Source organism: Gopherus evgoodei, chromosome 23 (assembly GCF_007399415.2).
Source record: "Gopherus evgoodei ecotype Sinaloan lineage chromosome 23, rGopEvg1_v1.p, whole genome shotgun sequence".
Taxonomy (NCBI): Eukaryota; Metazoa; Chordata; order Testudines; family Testudinidae; genus Gopherus; species Gopherus evgoodei.
In genome coordinates this window covers 11,679,108-11,693,217 of record NC_044344.1, presented here as the reverse complement: position 1 = coordinate 11,693,217, position 14,110 = coordinate 11,679,108, and the positions used below count along the sequence as shown (strand labels likewise).

The following is a 14,110-nucleotide window of genomic DNA, read 5'->3' as shown; positions in this document are numbered from 1 at the left end:
ACACGGCTGCAGCAGTATTTAGCTAGCAAGAAAGTTGGGTGAGATCAAATAAAAACCAGAGATACACTGGTCGTTAATATCTTTGAGAAAGGTACGTATTACCATGGTATGAGCAGTTATGGATAATTACCGATGCTCTAAAGTCCATGACCAAACACATAAAGAAGCAAGATTTCCTCCAGACTTGGGGGAAGGCACCATCTCCCCGCTGCTAATGCCAAGTAAGCATTGTGAAGCCAGCTGCAAAGTTACATTTGTGAGTGAAGTAAAAAGGAAGAGTAAGTGAACAGGGGTGTGTGAAGGCAGCCTGGTGCGGGCAAACCACAGAGCCAGCGCCGCGGGGGGAGGGGGAGAAAGCTTATCTGGGAGGGGCACTTGGAAAGGATAGCTTCAAAGGTTGATAAACTATAAGAAGAAGGCCACAGATGCCCTTGGTATTCCCTTTCACTGAGGATCACCCTGGGCGAAGGAGGGGGAGTCATGAAAATCTGAATCCTGATTTAACTGCAAATCAGCAGGCTCTGCCAAAGGACTTAAAGGGTGAGAAACTATTTCAGACAAAGGAGTGTAACCTGTCAGTTATTGTCAGTCTTGTAGAAGCTCGTTATGCTTTCATTTTATTTGTAACCGTTTTTGTTTCCGTTCTTCTTACTCAATACTCACTTGAATCTGTGAACCTCTGTTTTTTGTTAATAGATTTGTCTTTGTCTTCACCATCAATACATTACAGTGCGATACATCAACAGCTAGTTGTGGCTGAGGGGGACAGAGGGTTACAGGGAGTGGGAGATGCTAATAGTCAGGCTATGCTGCAAAAAATGGGTATTCTTAACTTAAATTAGCTAAGCTGGGTTAAAAGAGCAGTGAACACGGCAGCTTGGCTTTTCCCTTGGGTTAGCAGCTGGAGTTAAAGCCTACAGGGCAGCCTGTGGTTGAACTCAAGCTGTTAATGCAAGTTAAAAGCCAAGTCAGTGTGTTTTCGCTGCTCTTTTGACCCAAATCAAAAGCACACCTTTTCTGCAGTGTAGACACACCCTCGGCTTCCTAGATCACAAAGCCCCATGACTGCCATGAAGAAGGGGCAGGCAGAAGGAGCGGTGGAGACAGGCTGCATATCATTCTGTGCTGAAGCTGAAAGGTGCAGAAGCTCCATCCCGCTGCCCCTGCAGGCTTCTGTCACAGGAGAACAGGGACCCTTTAGGGAGGAAGAGGCCTGTGCCCCGGTGATTGGTCAGCTGATCCGTGACTGGTTTTAAAAGAAGGTGCTGGGTGACAGCTGCTTCAGACTAGAGAACCCAGAGAGTGAGGATGCATCAGGAGACCTGGAAGAGAGATCTGAGTTCAGATGGGAGCTGGAGCAGATCCACTGGTGACCCACTTCTGAGTGGGAGACTTGGGCAGTGGTCTCTGGGCAAAAGGAGAAGCTTTTGTTGGGTCAGGGGGAGTCAAGCCCAGAAGCAAGGGGTGGACCCTGCAGCGATGTGCCCTGAGCCAGAGTAGAAGGCAGAATGCTGTGGGGAGCCCTCAGGTTGAAGACCTGAGTGGAGGGATGAGGGTGAAGGCCCAGAACAAGGAATTGGTCCTGGATAGATGTTCCCTGAACAGATGTAGGACTCACCGGCAGGGCTGCTCTCACTGCCTGCGCAGCACGTACCTCAAGGGGACCTCTAGCGGCTACAGGAATACAAATAAATACCCGTCAGGACATGAAAGTGTCACCCATTCTAATATCTGCCCAGGGCTGGTCAGTGAGCTCCATCCAGGCTTGACTGGCATCCATTGCAACTCAGAGAGGGACAATGTGAGAAAAGGCGAAGAGCTGCTGTGCATGCCAGATGCTTTGTCTGTGAGCAGGTTTTCTCCACCAGTAGCAGTGGGCGGCTAGGAAAACTTCCAAGAAGTTAATTAATTTCTTCTCATCAGCATCCACAAAACCAGTAAACAATGTCTGGAGGAGAGAGAACATTGATACGCTGCAGCTGCAGCTCCCCCATAAGTTACTCCCGTAGTTACTTTGTCTTAGAAAAAATGAAATGTCAAATAGAGATAAAGAAAAATATTCTTTTAACGTGGAGTGGGAGCTGAGTTTCAGAAACGTTGGATCCTCAGGTAACAGGGGAAGCTAGAGACAGAGAAAGCTGGAAGTGTCTAGGATTAATTCAGAGTCCAAATGATGTTTCATTTAGTGTATGTTGCAACAATACACGACTGTCAGAAAGAAACAGATAGATGAGCTCAGAATCCACTTGTTTGCTCTGCTAATGTGTCCTTGTCTTCTCTATCTGAGCGCTAGGTAACATACTGTAGGGACCCATCCTGCAATGGTAGCCCGAGGGCTAGATCGGACAGTTCTTTTCTATCTCAAACCACTATCAGGCTGCTAAAGATTCCATATCTCCTATGCAAACACATTGGTGCTTTGCTGTGTCATTGGCAAGATCCTTCACTGAACCGAGAAGCTGCCATGTTTGATGTTTCACCCCATGCAGTTGCGTTTCTTGCTGGACTCTTGGCTAGAGAAAGGGGAGGGGAGGAATGCAATGGATCAGGTGCAGAGCTACACAGAAATCAGCCAGGACACTGCAAACAGTGAGATGCAGGCACCCAGGGGTGCTGGGGGCCAGGAATTCATTGCAGGAAATCTGAGGCTGGAGACAATCCCAAACTGGGGAAGGAGATTCAGAGGCTCTGCTCAGGTCTAGCGTGAAGCACATGGGGCTTCAGAGGCTGAGCTATAGATTAAGCTGCAACATCTACATTGCTCTTGTTAGCCTGGTGGCATGAGCCATGCAAGCCCGAGTCTGTTGATCCAGGCTTGAATCTGTGTCGAAGGCTGAAAGCCAATTACAGCCTCTAGGCCCCGTGATCAGAGCTGGGTGAACAACACAGTTTTTTGGTACACTGTCAGTTTAAAAAAAAAAAGTTCTGGGATCAACCTGAGAACAAAACATTTCAGAAGTTTTTGGCCAATTAAAATGCTGAGGAAAATTTGTTTCAGTTGAAGAAAACGTGTTGTGTAGATTACCAGCTTTTTTTTGCAGGGGATGAGGAGGGGATTATTTCATTTTCGCAAATAATATTGAAGGAAATTTCTAAATGAAAAGTTGCTTCGACCTGAAAAATGAACACATTTATTTTTATTTTTATTTTTTAGAATTTTGGAGGTTTTTTCCCTACAGGAACATCTAGGCGAAACCAACAGAAATTCGCAAAATGTTCTGGAGTCACCAAATTAGTATTTTTCGCCACAAAAAAAAGTGTCAGCCCCCAAATTTCATCCATTTCTACTGTTAATCCAGCACTTTTCCCAGACAGGACCTTGGCTTGATTGGTTATTGTTTAAAGAAAGCCCTAAGAGTATACGCCACCTGTATTAGCAGTCAACCCTGGCAGGTGCAGGAGGGATGTCTTCCCCATTGATTGGGGCTGGGTGCATTGTCCCCTTGTCTTGGGACTATGACCACTCAGGAGAGTCTGTTCTCTCTCTCCCTGTTGCCATTCTTCAGTATCCTCCCTGAGAAAATGAGCGTTTTTGTAGGCCACCCCTGAAGAGGTGTTGGCCCCACGTGCTCCTGGGGGATGAGGAATGGAACTCTGTTTTCTGGGGCTTTCTGACGGGTGGGGAACCATCGGGGGCTGCACACAGTGAATGGTAGAGTTCGTCATGCCAACAGCAATCGGGAATGTGATGTCCCAGAGCATGGGAGGAAATAATGTTCTAGTGCGGGGGTCTTGTGTGTGAACAATTATTACCTTTTTGCTAGGTATCAATTCATTATTGGCCATTTGTTCGGAGGCAGGTTTTGTGCACGCTGGGTGCTGCTGAGAACTTCTGAACATCTGGTGCTACGTGTAACAGTGGGGGCTTGGAAATCTGCAGTGCTGTTTTAAAAATCTGGCTCCGGGTCCGAGATCCGGCCCATTAAAGATCCATCCTCGGAGCTCATTGGGAGTCAATATTCATCGTTTGTTATTCCTTATTCTCCTCTTTTAAATGTTTCAGCTGCCCAGTCGGGGAGCAGAAATGATACCCCATGATCACTCATATCATCAGTAGTGAGTAGTTTAGGTGGGATGCTCCCTGACCCCCCATGTAGGCTGAAATATTTGTCCATAAACCAGCAAATACCTGCCGATAATGAATCTTTTTCCAGAAACTGGGCCTCGGATCGGAAATGATCTGCAGTCAGATAAGGGCTCTGTTTGGCTGAGGGTTGATTTCCAAGGGATAACTCACACTGCTTCAGTCTTGACGTTATTTTCACTTTCAGCTTGTCAAGCCAGTATTGTAAGCACTTTTTCATTAAATTTTAATTTCCCTGTAGAGTGAAATATTAATGAGAATAAGCTTAATACTGTCAATAGGAAACACAGACCCAAACAGATCATTTGCTAATATAATTACTTGGGAGTTTAGTCTATTTTAAGCTGCAGAATTGCTCTGCTGGGATGATCTTGTGTAGATGACAACCATTTTCGGCTGCCTTCCACCTGGGATCTCAGAAAATGTGATGAGTTTAGGGCCGAACCATCAGTTGTCACAATTTCCCTGCTGTGACTGTCTATGTGAATTTGATCTATTGGTCTCTTATTAACACGGTATCTGAGCATTGTGAGGATAAATACAATAAATTAATGTATTTATCCTCACAATGCTCTTGTGAGACAGGGCAGCGCTATTACCCCTGTGTTATAGATGAGGGCCAGAGGCACAGAGACGAAGGGTATCTCTATGCTAGTGTTAGATATCCACGGCTGGCCCGTGCCAGCTGACTGGAGCTCAGGCTTAGGGACTGCTTTATTGTGATGTAGATGGTAAGGGCCAGCCTGCAGCTAGAGCTCTGGGATTAAACAGCCCCTTAGCCTGAGACCCATGAGCCTGAATTAGCTGGCATGGGCCAGCCACAGGTTTTTAATTTCAGTGTGGTATTATCCTAAGCCTGGGCTCTGTCTCAGGTTTGAGCCCAGGCCCCCTTTCCATCCACACACAAATCAGTCTGACTCGGGTCAGCGAGCACTCAGGACCCAGGTCCTAGGATCTTGCTGGGTTGGGTGAGTCAGAGCCCGGGTCCCACTGCGACTTGGGCCCAGGCCCTGTCATTTTGCAGTGTGGATGCAGCTCAAGCCACAGACCTGCTCTGCGTGGTGCAGTGTGGATGGGTTAGCACGGCTGCGAGACCCAGGCCCAGCAATAGGAAAGCCAGGTTTACAGGGCAGTGTGGATGCTCAAGCCAGGTTTGGAACCAGCGAGTCCACAAGCCCGGCTCCCATACAGTGCAGTGTAGGCAGCCAGGGAGTCTGTACCGCAGGGAATTGGCTGTGGGTGGCCCTCGTCCCAGGCTAGCACTCTAACTACTGGACCATCCTTCCTCTTAACACCCAGCATGTCCCATCTTAGTATTTCGAAAGCACCTGGGTCCTTGGCTTTGCTGCTCCAATGCCATCAGGTTCCCATACTCAAGGGCCATGCAGGGCTCCCTACAGTATATGTGCACGGCATTTACATCATGCATCTGCTGCTGAGCGAATGGAGCGCTGAGCTGCGGGGAGACTGGCCCTAAATCCCCAGACCGGTCGGCCAACCCAAACCTTTCCCAGTTCCTTTTCTCCTGTTTCACTCCCCCTACGAGTCAGCCGCCGCACTCCAGCAGACACAGTCACTTGCTTTTAACCCAAATGTCCCATTTTAACAGTATCCTTTTTAATCGCCGCTGCTTAAGAAAATGGAACGGAGTGAATTGCCAGGAGCAGCTTCCTCTGTTGGCTGCAGCTGCTGAAGCACAAATGCAGGGGAACTCCCACTCCATCACCCAAATCACAGCTGACAGGTGTGTTGTGTTATCCTCTCTGGCCACTGCCTCCTGCACCAGCACTTTGTACTAAGGGAGAGTTCTGTTTGTTCTTGACATGCTCGTGTCTGAATTCATTCCCTCAAACACAGCACTGAGCCCTTCGGCCTCTTGGAGGAGCACTGGCTTAACATTACAACTGAATTCCGGGGCCTGACTTTCCCCGCGTATGTGTTGGCTCCTTGCATACTTTGTGCAATCCATTGGGCCAATTCGGCAGGATACTGGCTAGAGTCGATGGCAGGAGCTGCTACAAAGCCTACATAGGTAAGGCTGGGTGGAATTTATACTTAGAGCAGAGTGTGTGTGTGTGGGAGGGGCTTTTTGTTAGCCTTGTGTGTATTATTAATACCTATCTGAGATTTGTTATGACCTGCTCTGCGTGGTGCCGCATTGGGGTATGACTCAGGAGACCCAGGTTCTTCTGCCAGTGACTTTAGGCAAATCCCTCTATTTCTCTGTGCTTCTGTTTCCCCATTTCCTTTGTCTATTAACTTGTAGACTCTTTGGGGCAGGGGCTGGCTTTCACTATGTGTTTGTTCAGTGGCTAGCGCTGTAGTGCCTCCAGCCACTCCCATAATGACAATGATAATAGTACATCACTCACAAACTTCCCGTTGGGGCCAGAATGAAATGGCAAATCAACCCATGTATTGGTGTAGCAGTGTATAAAAATTTTGAAATTTCTCCTCTAACTTTTCTGCTTCGTTCTGAGTTCTGGTAATTGGAAACTGACTCACAAATAGATTGTTGCAAAGACTAACATATGGGCCACCTTTAAGTGCTATTAATATGTTCGTTCTTGAATTATTAACACTGTGAGTCATACTCATTTCTATCTACATCCCAATTGTCACCATCGAATATATTTGCTATTGAATGGGTGCTCCAGAACCTCTACTTTCATTGTAAAAATAGCCCTTATTATGTTCCTGGTCTAATTATGTTCCTAGCTGCAATGAAAACCTTGAAAATGTGACATGAGTGCACCAAATGAGCACATGAGTGCAGTTACTGTAGCTGTAAAGGCAGCCTGAAACAATAGCTCCAAGAGGTATGACCTACCCCATTATTAAAAGTCGGGCTGTTGACTCTGAAACCTAAAGACCACAATCTCAATGTCACCATTGTTGACAGGTCAGCTGCAGTTCATTTCAGCATGAAGATCCAGCTAATGTGACTGGATCCAGTGACTGATGCTGCACTGACATTTGCGCTTTAAACAGTGATTGAATCTCTTTCCCCTGGACCAAGAACACAGTGCATCCTCCTCCAGTGTACAACATTTACAAAATTATACTCCTCGCTTCTGGATGAAACAAACTTCTCTGCTTTTGCCTGTGTGAACCTGTTCCCTATTATATGTGCTTGTGAAGCATGCTGCATAAATGTTGCAGTGTTGCCAACTCTCACACTCTTTGGAGAGGTTTTTAAAATCCCTGCCCCCAGTGTGCCTAACGGAGAGCCCCCACTGAGGTTAGGCCAGGTCACACACACATGTGTCTGTTAGAGGTGAGATTTTTCTTTACTGGTATACAAAGATGCCTTATTTATTCTGGGATAACTTATTCCACTTCCCCCATGGGAATAGTTACACCAACATAATCACTTTTATACTGGTATCACTGTGGCATAGAATGGTTAGTCTAGTCTAACCCCCTGCAGGATTTGTTGGATTTAGGACTATAACAAGGTTTAAAAGAGAACTGGATAAATTCATGGAAGGTTAAGTCCATAAATGGCTATTAGCCAGGATGGGTAAGGAATGGTGTCCCTAGCCTCTCTTTGTCAGAGAATGGAGATGGATGGCAGGAGAGAGATCACTTGATCATTGCCTGTTAGGTTCGCTCCCTCTGGGGCACCTGGCAGTGGCCACTGTTGGTAGACAGATACTGGGCTAGATGGACCTTTGGTCTGACCCAGTACGGCCATTCTTATTTTCTTATGTTCTTAAACCATCCAAGACAGATGACTCTCCAGCCTCCTTTTGAAAACTCCAGTGAAGGCTCTTCCATGACTTCCCTGGGCAGTCTGTTCCATTATCTGGCTTGTCTTACAGCTAGGAAGTTTTTCCTGAGAGTTAACACTTGGGGAATTGCACCACACTACTGTATTGGCATACTTAAAGTTGATCTCAGTTTCCAATTCTTGCCTCAAATATACCACCTCCCACCATGCAGGGCATGCCTGCACTAGGGAATTTAATGGGGGAAAAGTCCCAGTAGAGCTGGCACGGCTTCACTAGCGTCGATGAGAGAGGGTTCCAGCATCTTCCAGCAATGTAATGACACTGGTGCTTGTACAGCTGAAGGATGCTGTTGCAGCCTTGTCTACGCTAGGGCTCTCATAGGCACTATCAGCAGTGCACGTCTTCTCACGTCTACAGAGCACTGCATCGGGTTCTTTCTCAAGGCACTAAATGGTCTGGGTACATGACACGTTACACACTCGGTCCTTGGCAGCTCTGCTCCTCTTTCACAGACAATGGGCCCATTGACTCCGAGAGACTGGATGCAGTGCTCCAGACTGTGGAACTCATGCCCACAGGAACTAAAAGCTACTATAAACTTCAGCCCTTGCTGGTTCAAATGCAAAGGCTTGGGGGGGGGGGTGCAGAGAAGGAGTTTGCAGGAGCCTGTGGAAGTGAGGTACCCAGCTCCCATTGAATTTCAGTGGGATTTGGGTATCTACCTTCCTTCGACTCTGAAAACCCTGGCCAAAACTCCCTCCGTCCGCTGACCTCCCAAATAACAGCATAGCACATGAGGTCAGAATTCTAATGCCCCACATGCCCTCGATCCCACTGGGGAGCATCATGCGTCAGGCTGACAGCTGTCAGTTTATTTTTACTTCCAGGAGGAGCTGTGATTTACCACGGCAACAGACTTCAAAACCTAACAAGAATGTACTTGAGCAGCGTCCCTGGATGACAAGTCAGGTCTGAATCCACCGTGAGTCAGTGCCAGAAGCATAGGGGTGAAGGGGCGTTACGAAGGTCACCCCCTGAGTAAGCAAATGTCCCCTGAGTTACTGAGCTGTGCAATAAGATTCCAAGGTTGTCGCTGTGTCTGTATCTCACGCAGAAGCCTGTTGAGCCAGTATGCGGTGTAGCTGTAGCCATGTTGGTCCCAAGAGATTAGAGAGACAAAGTGGACGAGGTAATATCTATTATTGACCCACTGTTGAGTCAGTGTGAAGCGATGGAAACAGCTACACGTATGGCTCAGGGCTCTATTATTCAGAATATCCTCAGGCTGAAACATCCCTGGGTTTTGTGGTCTGTTACCATCCAGTTTTTAAGTTCCCAGGTAGTTTGACTTTACAAGTGATACCCATGCTTGAGTAAGGCATGTACTGATGCCATGCCAAGAGTCCTGGACCGCTGTGATAGCGGGGGTAACTCGACCAATCACCAACCTTATTCTGCAGCTAATTTGCATGCAATAATTTCATTGGTTGTATGATGGAGACTGCACAGATGGTGGATTCGGTTGGCCCAAATGCCACACCCCAGCACACACCCCTCATTCGCCCCCCTAATAGACACAAATCTCCCTGCACAACCAGCCTAGACACAAATCTATACAACTCTCCCAGCACAACACCATGACCCTCACAACAACACAACCGGCAAACACAATGACACCAAACACACACAGCCCCTTATCGCAGCACGTCCCCCTACTTCGTCACCTGCATGAATCAACACAAATCTCCCCGCACAACACAACCCGTGCACAAGCAGCACACACAGTAACCCCAAACACACACAGCCCCTGCTGCAGCACACACCCATCATTTACTACCTGCGCAAATCTTCCAGCACAACCCTTCAGACACAAATCAGCACAACCGCCCCCACAACAATGCAACTAGCATACACAATAACCTGAAACATAGACAGCTCCTCACGTTGCACCCCCACTTCATTTGCCACCTGCACAAATCCACACAATGCTCTCAGCACAACACAATGACCCTCATAACAACACAACCAGCACACGCAATGGCTGCAAACATCACTCTGAGCCCTAAAAAGTCTGAGTCAGTGTGAAGTAATGGAAACAGCTCCTTTTGTTCAGAATATCCCCAGTTTCAAACCCCAGATTTATGGTCTGGTACCACCCAGTTTTTAAGTTCTCAGTCATTTTTGCCTTTTTTACACACATGAATTTGTGGCTTACAGCCGTGTGACATGGGCTTTCGCTACTACTTACGTCATATTGGCACAGCGTAGCTTGCTAGCTCTTTGGGGCTATTGTCTGCCATCTTTTTGCTCTGTTTGTACAGCTCCTAGCACAACGGAGTTCCGGACCAGGGCTAGAGCTGTACAGAGCTACTGCAACACATTATAATAATAGCAAAAGGCCAGGGAAAATCTTTAGTGTCTCAGCTGACTGTGGCAGAGGGTATCTGCACTGACACTAACTGTCCTGTTAATGACTCAAATCAGATTTTCTCTGCAGCAGATCATAATTATTCGAAATGTGACATTTGTAATAATAGGATTGTCATATCTGCCATGCACCAGGAGTGCCATTAAGAACCCAGAACTCTCTGCTCATAGGATCTGAGATACTGCAGCCTCTGCTGTGCTAACTGCAGACCCCCCCGCCCTGGAGAGAAGCGCTGGCCACTTTTCATCCCAAAGTGCATTACGTACTTGGATGCAGAGTCTCCAAAGGGAGCCCTGGAGCCAGCACTGAAATGCAGCTGCCTCTGGGCTGGAACATGGGCATTTTATAGCAGTGAGGGACAGTCATATTTTTCCTAGCTAGAGCATGTCCATTTGGACCTTGCTCCCCCCCTTGGTCTAGGAAACTTTATCCTGTGGCTGGCCAGCCTGAGAGCACCTAAACACAGCTCCTCTGGGGGACATGTGGATCATTTAGTGCTCTGGGTGCAGCTGTCCTACGTGGGGCCCTCCACCTGGGCCCCAGACCACTTACTCTGTGTTGAGCACAGCCTACCATCAAGCTAATGGCGCCTTATCTCCTGCAGCAGGCCCCTAACGAGAAGTTTGCTCTTTGACTCCGTTAGTCTTCCTGGTATTTTAGTGGGGGTAGAGCAGGGCAGGGCACAAAGCTTTTGGAGACCCCAGCGCCGCTTGATAACCGAGGGAACAGAGGTGCTTTCCTGGCACACAGTTAACTGATTCCCTCCTAGACCAGAGGATATTCAGGGTTAGACCTGGAGAAGCCCAGTGCTGCAGGCAGAATCAGCCTGTCCCTTCATCCTTCTGCCATTTGGGATCTCCGGGACTCATCTCAGTTTTCATCAAAGACAGACGGAAAAGATAGCTCCTCAGCCTTGAAAATACAGCCCAATTGCTAGGGCTGAAAGTTTGTCTCAGGGTTTCCATTTTCTGTGCTCCTCACCCTGTACTGGGCCTCAGGGCCTTGGGAACCCACAGTCAAGAGATTCCCCATCTTGAGGAAGACCCCAGATCAATTGCATCTATGGTGGGCACTGTCACCTAGGCCACCATGGATGGCAATAGCATTGCTTAATGCTTCCTCCCTGCTGCCTACAGCTTTGCTGGCTTCTCTGCCCAATAGCCTGTTTGTGCCCCAGAGGGTGCACACTGGGGGTGGAGCTCTTTTGACAATCTGACCTTTAATGTGCATTGTAATGACAAGTGTTTGCAGTATGTTATTCAGCCACTAGGTGTCTCTATGTGCTGCTAAGAATTTCAGGCAGGATATAGTCCCTGGTAAACGAGGCAGACAAGGCTGGGACTCAAGTTGGGGGAAACCTGCTTGTCTGTCTGCAGCTATTTTCTTTACTCAAGGCTTCATGTTTGAATTGAGCTGAGATTCTGTGTACCATGAATAAGAACATAAGAACGGCTGTACTGGGTCAGGCCAAATGTCCATCTAGCCCAGCATCCTGTTTTCTGACAGTGGCCAATGCCAGGTGCCCCAGAGGGAATGAACAGGTAATCAAGTGACCCATTCCCTGTTGCTCATTCACAGCTTCTGGCAAACAGAGGCTAGGGCCACCATCCTTGTCCATCCTGGCTAATACCCATTGATGGACCTTACCCGGGGTTCTTTCAACCCAAAGCTCTTGGTAACTTTACTCTGTGTGAGGAGGTGTCGGGAAATAAATCAGGGGAGACACGGCCGTCCGACCGATAGATGGCTGGCACAAACAGGACAACACAAGAGTGCTTTCACTTAAAGCTAAACTTACTTAGTCTCAAGCACTTACACACGTCTGCAACGGGTTAGTAAAACAGCTCCAACCCTTGATAATTACCAAAACTGAGTGTGGCTTTCGAGTGATACAGCAGCAGCCCGTCTGCCACCGGGGAACAGAAGATGCATCCAGAGGGAGAGGCCAGTCCCAAAACGAGTCCCATCTGTCTCAAGCTTTTTCCCCTTATTTATACATTAGTAATTAAAGAAACCCTGTTAAGTAAGCAGTTTCAAGCAAGAGGTTCCTTCTGATTATCGATTAACCAGGTGTGGGTTTTTCCAGAACTTGTAGCCTTGAGACCTCAATAGCCATTCCTGGGGCATATCCTACTCTTTGAAAATGCATGTATCAGCAATTTTAACTCAATTCTTATCATGAAGGATGCGGGGTCAAATTACTCTTTCGGTGGCACCCTAAACCCCCTTCCCCTCCTGCCTTGGTCAAGCTGAGACTTGCTTTTAACAGCTTGCTGACTAGGCTGTCTTTAACAATAAGCCATAGTGGTTTCAGGCACTTTACTGGTTTGCCAAAGTCTCCCCGTACACCATGAACTTATCTAGTCCTTCTTTTAATCCTGTAATAGTCTTGGCCTTCACAACAGCCTCTGGCAAAGAGTTCCACAGGTTGACTGTGCGTTGTGTGAAGAAATACTTCCTTTTGTTTGCTTTAAATCTGCTGCCTATTAATTTCATTTGGTGACTCCTTGTTCTTGTGTTATGAGAAGGAGTAAATAACTTCCATATTTACTTTCTCCACACCAGTCATGAGTTTATAAACCTCAATCATATCCCCCCTTAGTCATCTCTTTTCCAAACTGACAAGTCCCAGTCTTATTAATCTCTCCTCACATGGGAGCTGTTCCATACTCCTAATCTTTTTTGTCGCCCTTTTTTTAACCTTTTCCAATTCTAATATATCTTTTTCGAGACGGGACGACCCCATCTGCTCTGGCCACAAGCACGAGAGGGGCTGCTCAGCAGCCAGAGAGGCAGCATAGTCTAGTGGACAGAGCGCAAGATGGAGCCTCAAGGATGCCTTTGAATCCTGTTTCTGAGACTAGCTTGTTCTGTTACCTTAGTCAGATCCCTTACCCTCTGTGTTTGACTTCCTCCATCCAGACAGCAGGGATAAGTGCACTCACCTGCTTCCCCCAGGGGACTGTGAGGATGAGCTAAAACACTTTGATGAAGTAAAGCATGAAAGGAAGCCCTAAGTGTGAAACCCTGGCCTCATCGAGCTCATTAAGGCCCAGATCCTCATTTGGTGGCCAACTCCGCCTAACTACGTTTGAGGATCTGGGCTGTTAAATCCCTTATCTCTGTAGGATCCTGCAAAATCCAGCACAGGAGCTAGCTCAAGAAATACTGTGCTTGTCGCTTACCCTCCTCTGTGCAGCCGTTCCAGTTTGGATAGTTCCACTGCTGAGTCTCTCTGCTGTGTCCCATTTGCTGATATGGATCTTTCCGTGCATCAACAGCGGATTTTTCTCTAACGCACAGTGTTATGCTTTCTGAAATGAAGTCGGCTTCTGGGAGACTTCAATAAACCTCTAAAAGCCTTTCATTAAAAAAGCATAAAAGCAAGAGAATCGGTCCAGTGTTAATGACCCGTAATGGTGCTGGGTGTCGATGGTTCTTATTGGCTTGCTAGGGAGCAAGGAGCAATTACTGGAATGTCTCTACATCAGCCTCGCTGGAGTGTTACTGTCCAATCTGCAGGAGTGACTGTAGCAGCCCTCGGCTAATTGCATCCATGCAGCGCCTGGGTCAAAAAACCAGGGTGCCCATTTCACCACTGATTTAAATAGTGTTAGCTCCGACAGGTGACCAAAACCACCAGTACCAGAGCAGGTTGAAAACACTGTGCCCAGCACGCTCCAGAGGGCTGTGATGCATAGACACGTACGCTGGAACTTTTGCATTGCACTCTGCTTCCAGGGACAGACAGGCAGTAAAAGCTGATAGCGCTTGGTGAAGTGGGGCACATACAAATTGCTGTGTGTGCTCAATTGATCAGTAGCTGAGTGGTTCCTGTGGCCGGATGCAGGTCACTTACAGGCT

General features: G+C 47.6%; 1 long non-coding RNA gene across 1 annotated transcript; it reads left to right on the top strand.

Annotated features, from left to right (window-relative positions):
• Positions 1 to 453: 453 nt before the first annotated feature.
• On the top strand, positions 454 to 7,156 carry LOC115639195. The gene is made up of 4 exons (XR_003997630.1): positions 454 to 540; positions 5,694 to 5,828; positions 5,942 to 6,116; positions 6,987 to 7,156. It is a non-coding gene; the product is annotated as an uncharacterized LOC115639195 (long non-coding RNA).
• Positions 7,157 to 14,110: the final 6,954 nt, after the last annotated feature.